The 6295-nt window shown below is 53.3% G+C and overlaps 2 pseudogenes, besides 3 other annotated features; both read left to right on the forward strand.

The window, feature by feature from the left end:
• Positions 1-6295: a sequence feature (areas not merged during assembly with more than two copies in the genome that could not be assigned to a particular haplotype).
• Positions 14-2365, forward strand: Tc00.1047053508991.10 (annotated as a pseudogene).
• Tc00.1047053508991.30 lies at positions 3637-6168 on the forward strand (annotated as a pseudogene).
• Positions 5692-5721: a microsatellite.
• Positions 6117-6142: a microsatellite.

Genomic DNA, 6295 nt, shown 5'->3' on the forward strand with positions numbered 1-6295 from the left:
GCACGTGGGGACTATGAAAGAAAAGGATACGATCACTCCTCTTGCAAGGGGAAAACCAAACGGGGTACTCACGCAGGTACTGACGGAAGCGAGGCGGGAGGCAGAGGAAAGGCTAAGAGGAACGCAAGAAATGAAATTTACCATTTCCACTAATATCGAAGACGTACTGTTTAAAGGAAGAGTTCGCGTCAATGAAATGAAGCTGAACGACTTTCTTACGAGGGAACTGGACGGCAGGGGCATTGTGGACACCAATCGGGATGTCTTGCCGGAGGAGTTTTTCAAGGACCCCACGAAGTATATCCGTGATAAAGGAGCATTGGACGAAATACAGGCATCAGGTCATTATTTGAGTATGAAGCGAGCTGTAAAGGGTGAAGTGATCTTCGATGAGGATATACGCAGGCTTTGCGATAAGGGTGTCAGCAATCCACCGGGGCGGTCATTAGCTGCTGCGGAGGTAAAAGCAACTGTTCATAACTCCACTAAACATTTCTTGGATGCAGCTGCCGAGGAGGCGAGGGACCCAACGACGACGAGCGCACCGGAGAAACTGGAGGGATGCTACGAGTCTGTGCACAATGCGAGGTGGAGCCATGCGGTGGAACTTCCGGACGACGTGGAGCGGAAGAAAACGGGGACGGGAATGTGGGTGCATGAGGGGAAGCCAGAACAGTCATGGTCGTACAAGAAAGCTGACGACGCTACCGAAAAGAATGACGCTGTGCAGCAATTCGGTGCGGCACCTCCCGTGTTGATGGTGCTTGCCTCGGAGAAGGGATGGCCGTACTCGTGGAATACGATACAGGATCTTCCTAAGGACGTTTTTGTAAACTGTGAGGTGGATCGAGTGTGGCAGATCGTCAAGGGCGGTCTAACCGCGTGGCTCAGCCCTCACGGCGGGACCGACTTTAGGCCCGAGCGACGTGTGCTGATTGGGACGCCCGGGATCGGGAAATCGGTGGCTGCCGGCTCGTACCTCCTCTACCAGCTGCTGCACGACGATTTCGAGAAAATCCAAGTGGTAGTCCACTGTTTTGGTGGAGGAGACGCGTACGTGTCTGACAAGACCACCCGAGCGGTGACAAGATAGAGCGATGAGGACATGTGCATCTCTGAGTTGAGAAGTTTGAGGGGGCATGGGAGGAATGTGTATATTATCTACGATGTGGCAAAGGAGGGAACGCCGCCACCGAGACATTTTGCGCCTACTTCTGGATGGGGCATGATTGCGGTGTCATTCCCAAAGGTAACCAACTATGATGAGTGGGTGAAGCAACTACAAGCTGCGCGAATCATCGTGAATTGCCCCGACGAGATGGATGTGGAGGCGATGTGCGCCTGGATAGCGCGTGATGAGACTAAAGAGAAACAAGCGGAATACTGGAAAGAGGTCAAAAAACACATGTATCTTTTGGGACCGATTCCACGTCACGTCTTTGATGAGGAGGCGTTTACGGAACGCTGTGGAGCGGTGAAGTTTGCATTGCAATTGATCAACGAGGTAACTGTGAAGGAGCACTTTTCACGGGGAGGTGAGTCGCCATGGTATTCTGAGGATCCGTCCCACAAGCTTGTGAAGGTTGTTCGGGAAATATACGCAGGCGGTGTGATCCTTTTCAATGCACCGATATCTGATTGCCTCGAGGAACGGACATTGGAACGTTTCCCAAGTGTAACAAAATAAAATGGCTTTTTGAGGCTGATGTTGGCGTCGAAGGATAATATTTTGCCAATATTTTTTGGATGGTTTGCTTTGAGATCGTTCACGGAGAGTGCCTTTGTCAAGGTAATAGCGACGAAACTCACGGAGTTTGAGCCGCCAACAGGACGTCAAGCAAAGCCCTGCGTCTTGAAGTTGGCCCCTGAATTGCATCCCAAGGGAGATGAGGGTTTGCTGCCGAGTGAATATGAGAAAACGATCCGTAAAATAAAGTACGGGGTGCTGTAGAAACCGTGGGCCACAAACTTTCCGCTGGTGGACGCCTTTTTTTCTTGGAGTCCAATCCAATGACGGTGGTTGGGCTGCGGATGACTACGGCGGGTGGGCGCCACACCACCGCCAGCACTGTGAGGCAGTTCACTGAGTGCCTGGCGGCGTATTTTAATGGTTGGGAGGAGTTATCCCGAGACATGTCGTGGGAGATTATTTATGTGCAGCAGGCAGACGGCATGCCGATGAACGACTGGCAAAGATGTGATGTCGTCAACTCCGATAATGTGAGCGACGATTAAAAAGAGATTGCGGCGTTCTGGAGGGAAAAGGTGCGCCACTACCAAGTGTCAATATCATACAGAGACTTTAGAAGAGACGAAGCCCTCCGAAGTCTGCAAAAATAATAATAATAATAGGAAAATGGATTAGGAAATTGAAGGTGAACGAGACAGCTTGATTTGTGGTAAAAAATATTGTGGGACTTATGTATTTTTGGATGCTTGTGTCTGAGCATGCGGTGCGGGTGCACCAGCCCCATGCGGCAGCACCGCACACAAATGCCAAAATGTCCAACGCTATCGAACACAACAGTGACAGAAGAAATTAGGGAGGGAAAGGGGTTGCTTGGCTTCTGGTGAAAAACATTGGGTGAACCTTATATGGTATGTTGATTGTGTGTGCATACGAGGCGTAATTGGAGAATTGCCCCGGTATGAGAGAATCGTTGTGGCTGGCGGTGTCACGGCGTTTCCGCATTGTCCATTTCCTTCTATTGTGTTCGAAGGCCCATCACTAACAGAAGCATTTTTAAGGGATGGACGACGAATAATTTCTATTGAGGAAACAGTGCACTCCGTGTGACCGCGTGGACTGAGGCGCCGCGTCATGGATGGGTGAGGATCCGCTTCCGTGTGTGGCTCTTTGGGTGATTGCTCGCTCCGTGTGCGTTTTGTGCCGGCAGCGGGCTGTGGCCGTATCTCGTTGTCCGTGGGATGGAGCTTGGAGGCGGTGGCGGTGTGTCGCTTCTTGTTGTTGTCTATTGGTGGATGATTGCTGGCGGTGTGTGCGTTTGTTGTGTGGAGGGCCGAATCCTCTCACCCGCGGACTGACGGCACTGCGATGGTGTGTGTCTGTGAGGGCTGGTGTGGAGTTGCCGGCCAGGGCGAGGGCCGTGGCGGTGCTTTTCCCGCTTGTAATTTGTTTCTTCCGTGTGCGTTGTGCTGCTTCTTGCTTTTTTCCCTCTTACCCTTTTCTCCTGTGTTCCTGCGTGGAGTGGCCGCATGCTCACGGGCCATGTGGATTGTGAGTGCCTCTTGACGGCATCCATCTCCCTCTCTCTCTCCGCCTGTCTGTCTGTCATTCCCTGTTGGGTGTGGCGTGTTGCACCGCGTGAGGGCTGGCCCGCACACACCGACGGCCCGCCGTGACTTGCCGTGTTGCTGCTCTTTTCTGTGGGCGATGGTTCTCCGTGCCGTTCCTTCCGGATTGTCTCGTGCCCCACTCTCTGCGTGGGTGCTCTGCTCTGCTCCTCACTGACCTTTCTGGTGTATTGCCGCTGTTGCTGCTGTACTCTCCACTTCTTGAACACAGACACACTAGGAAGGAAAGAAAGAAAACAAGCGCTAATCGCTACTGTGAAATTCGAAGTCTCTGAAAGGACCAACAACACACACATCGCCCACGCACACACACATATTTATATGCTCTCACGTGCTGCTGCAGTGAAGGCACCCCGCACACACAACCGTCGCCGTGTGACCGGATCCAGCGGAAGGAGGAGGGAAGGAGGAGAGAGTGAGCCGCAGAGGCCCAACATGTCCCGGCGTGTGTTTAATTCCGCGGTGCTGCTCCTACTTGTCTTGTTGATGTGTTGTGGTGGAGCTGCGACCGCTGAGGTGGGAAGTAATGCTGTTGCTTCAACTCCTTCTGGGTCGACATTGACTGGTGTCATTGCTGGAGAGGGGAGCACTTCAGGGGGTGTTGAGGGGCTGCAACGGGTCGATCTATTTGTGCCGCAGACGACGCAGGTGCTGCCGAAGAAGGGGACTGAATCAGGTCGGAGGGATTCATTTGTTTCACCCTCTCTTGTCAGTGCTGGCGGAGTAATTGCTGCTTTTGCCGAAGGTCACATAAATGCCAAACCCCCCCATAACGAATCAACTAAGCCGTCTTCTGATGTTGTTGCGGAGTACATCGACTCTGCGTGGGAATGGCCCACTCTTGTTGAAAAGGTCGTTAAAGGAACACGGAGTGCACACACTGTGCTTGGCAAAGCGGAGGGAAAGGGGGGTTTGGATGTTGTGCGCCACCCCACAACAACGATGAAGGGCAATAAGGTGTTTCTTCTTGTGGGAAGCACTGCCTTGTCCCCTGTAAATGGGAGTTGGAAAGAAGGCAGCCTGGAACTAAAACTGGTTGTTGGTGAGGTCACGAAGCCTTCTGCGGGCGGCGAGCCGAGTGAGTGGATCAAATGGGACGAAGTTCAATCGCCGGTGCAGCAGACTACTTTAGCTGCTCACAAAGGCAAATTGACGGAGTTTATTGCTTCTGGTGGCTCAGGTGTTCTGATGGAGGATGGCACGATTGTGTTTTCTCTGATGGCGATGAATGAAAAAAATGAAGTTGACGTTTACTCCATGATTATTTACTCGAAGGACAACGGCAGTACCTGGTCGCTCTCTAAGGGCATGTCCCCTGCGAAATGCGGTTCACCCCGCATCACCGAGTGGGAGGGATCACTTCTCATGATTGTTGACTGCGAGAGCAGCCAGAGGGTGTACGAGTCGCGTGACATGGGGACAACGTGGACGGAGGCCATCGGGACGCTTCCAGGCGTGTGGGTCAACTCAGGATCGGAAGCCTCTCAGGATTCAAGCCTGCATGTGGATGCTCTCATCACCGCGACCATTGGGAAAAGGAAGGTCATGCTGTACACACAGAGAGGGTACGCCACGGAGGGAAAACGCCAATCCGCTCTACCTTTGGGTGACGGACAACAACCGCTCGTTTTCTGTTGGACCGGTTGGCATGGACAGTGCTGGGAAGAAGGAGGTCGCCAGCACCCTGCTGTACTCGGATGGCAAGTTGCATCTTTTACAACGGAGGGTCAGTGGTGAAGGCAGTGCCATTTCACTCTCCCGCCTGACGGAGGAACTGAAGGAAATCGAGTCCGTCCTCAGTACTTGGTCGCAAAAGGACGTTTTCTTCTCCAGCTTTTCTATACCCACGGCGGGTCTGGTGGCAGTTTTGTCAAACGCATCGGCCAGTGACGACACGTGGAACGACGAGTACCTTTGCCTGAATGCGACGGTGACGAACGCCACGAAGGTCAAGGATGGGTTTCTGTTGACGGAGACTGACTCCGGGGTAATGTGGCCTGTGAACATTCCGGATGGTAATGTGCGTCATGTATCCTTGAACCACAACTTCACACTTGTGGCGTCGGTGACCATCGAAGAGGCTCCGAGTGAGAACACGCCTCTCCTGACTGCGCTGTTGGGTGACTTTGGGCCCCCGTATTTCATGAGACTGTCGTACACCGCGGATAACAAGTGGGAGACGATGCCCAAAGGCGAGGCAAAACTAACAACGGAAAGCAGGCCTTGGGTGCCAAAGAAAGAACACCAAGTGGCACTCATGCTGCAAGGCAACAAGGCCTCTGTGTACATTGATGGTGAGTCGCTGGGGGAAGAAGCGCCGTTAACAGGTGGGACACCACTTGAGCCTTTTGGGTTTTGCTTTGGCGCGTGCGACTTTGGTGATGATGATGATGGTGATGGTGATGAGGAGGCCAGTCAGGAGGAGTCCAGTCTGAAGGAAGCCAGTCCGAAGAAGATCGGCAAAAAACCTCGTGTGACGGTGACGAACGTCTTTCTGTACAACCGCCCACTGAATTCCACTGAGATGCGTGCAATCAAGGACAGGATCCCCGTTTCGACGAGAGCTCCAGAACCACAAGTGAAAATTGCTCCCAAACCTGTCGCACCTGCTGCACCTGCTGCACCTGCGGTGCCTGGCCCACGGGAAGTACCAGCAGCACCGGGGAGGACAACTGTGGGGAGAACCGCCAATACCCAACATGCGCCAGCGGGACGCTTGACTTCTGCTGGGAATGAGGGGACGGCACGAGAAAAGGGTGATGGTGGGGCAAATGGTGATGCTGGTTCCGCGTACGGGAGGGTGCTGCTGCCGCTGCTGCTTCTGCTGGGACTGTGGGGCTTTGCGACTGCGTGAGGAGTGTGCGGCCTCAGTGTGGGACACTTGCGCCCTCCCCCACACCGACGCACGTCCGGTAATGAATTACTCTCTGCAATTCTTTTTTTTTGTGTTTCCGTTTTTTTTATCTCCCCCCTTTTTTGC

This window comes from Trypanosoma cruzi, genomic scaffold (assembly GCF_000209065.1).
Source record: "Trypanosoma cruzi strain CL Brener 1047053517115 genomic scaffold, whole genome shotgun sequence".
Lineage (NCBI taxonomy): Eukaryota > Euglenozoa > Kinetoplastea > Trypanosomatida > Trypanosomatidae > Trypanosoma > Trypanosoma cruzi.